The sequence below is a fragment of the Hippoglossus hippoglossus genome, chromosome 7, assembly GCF_009819705.1.
Source record: "Hippoglossus hippoglossus isolate fHipHip1 chromosome 7, fHipHip1.pri, whole genome shotgun sequence".
Taxonomy (NCBI): Eukaryota; Metazoa; Chordata; class Actinopteri; order Pleuronectiformes; family Pleuronectidae; genus Hippoglossus; species Hippoglossus hippoglossus.
The window spans coordinates 18,848,668-18,850,596 of NC_047157.1; the positions used below are offsets into that span (position 1 = coordinate 18,848,668).

General features: G+C 38.3%; 1 long non-coding RNA gene across 1 annotated transcript; it reads left to right on the top strand.

Annotated features, from left to right (window-relative positions):
• Positions 1-348: 348 nt before the first annotated feature.
• On the top strand, positions 349-1,724 carry LOC117764277. The gene is made up of 3 exons (XR_004614360.1): positions 349-432; positions 677-713; positions 1,646-1,724. It is a non-coding gene; the product is annotated as an uncharacterized LOC117764277 (long non-coding RNA).
• The last annotated feature ends 205 nt before the right edge of the window (positions 1,725-1,929 follow it).

A 1,929-nucleotide genomic window follows, 5' to 3' on the forward strand; every position in this document is an offset into this window, starting at 1 on the left:
CGTTTCTTGTAGTTTGGGGTTTGACAATTTCCCAAATAGTAAAAGCTCCAGGTTAGAGGAGAACAAAACAAAAAAGGTGACATGAACTGTTCCTTAAATGCAGGAAATTTCCTGTAAAACAGTGACTGAAGTTTTATCAAAGAGAAAAGAAACAAATCTCCGGTGCATTTTCCCCCCTAAACCTCCCACACTTTTATACCGGCACTGCTACTTGTTTTGAGAGCTATATAAAGAGGTGTAATTTTGCAAACATTTCTTAAGTGCAGAGAGCCAGAAGGACCCTCCAGTATTGTCCAGGGAGAGAAAGAGAAACACGTTGACAAAGGAATCCATTGTTCCTGGTGAACAATTCAAGGGGCCTAGTAAGCTGTCCTCTGCGATCAGGCAGCCGGCCGCTGATTTGAATGCAAGGGGCCCCTCCAAGGAGAAATGGTAATATATGGCAAGATATAACAAACAGTAGCCTATATCAAACCAGGGCAAGTCTACTAGCCTATACCAAGACTCCTCCACATGCACACACACACTACACTACACACACACACACACACACACACACAGTAGACAGAGAGAGGTTGCATGAGAGTTTGAGGAAAACTTTACTGTACTGTTTGTGCAACGTGTGTTACACTCGCTCCCAGGATGATCCATACTCTCTCTCTCTCCTTTTTTACAGAGCCACTGTAAAGCTCGTGTGATTGTGATGGTCACAGGTAAGATTATATTAATGCAGAAATAATATGTACCATTCTTTTTGAAATATTCCACAATACATGGTATTTGTTATCTTAGAAAATTACTTATTATTTAAATTAAAATATATTATTGCCTGACAAGAAATATTGAAATGTGATGATATAGCTGATAAAGTTAATGCCTCGCGTACCTTGTATCTTAGCCATAAGACCGCTGCTCCGTGGTCAGGCTTCTTTTAGAATTTTAATTAATTTAAAGTAATTTTTACCCACTCACATAATTTTTTGCAGTTAGGAATTGTAGCATTTTTGTATTTATTTTGTATTCTATTTTATTCCATTTTATTTTATTGAACTTAATTTAGCTTTGTTTTATTTCACTTTTTTATTGATTAGAATTATTTTGCGTTCATTTAACAAGCTACATTTTGGCAATAAAACTCTTATATATTATATATATATTTATACACACACACACACAGACACACAATTATTTTTCATACAAAAAAAAGTCAAAGACAGGTGTGTGTGTGTGTGTGTGTGTACTGTTCAAAGTTGTGTTCTAAGGTCGCACAAAGCAGAAAAAACAAAAATTTCCAAAGATCGTACTGCTCATTTCACATGAAACATTGTACTGCACAGTTGTGGAGAGATGGACTGTCACACGTGTGTCTCAGAACAATGACTCTCACACATACACACACACGCTGGCAGGTCATAAACACAAAAAAAGCATGCTTCCTTAAATTATCATTTGATACACTGCCTTTATCATCTGCTCATTTGGATGTTCTATAGGGGAACGATTTACATTTGTCCTTTGCTTTGTGCGCTCCATGTCAATGTTGAGCCACTCGACCAGTGAGGTGAGCGTCAGCGCTAATGTAGAGGGTCTTGACTTTATCTAATAAATGTCATGAGTTGTTTGCATTGATCTGTTTGTCACACAGTCAGTGGAGGAGGGTCATTATCCTGTCTGTTTCTGTATGTTCACGTTCTGGAAGGCTGTGGAATCTCACATCCCCTCTGAACCCTGCATATGTGAGTGTTTGTATACACTCTTCAGTATAAATCAGATTACATACGTGTGTGTGTGTGTGTGTGTGTGTGTGTGTGTGTGTGTGTGTGTGTGTGTGTGTGTGTGTGTGTGTGTGTGTGTGTGTGTGTGTGTGTGTGTGTGTGTGTGTGTGTGTGTGTCTTTGATATCTTATAGAATTATTGATCGTACAAAGTC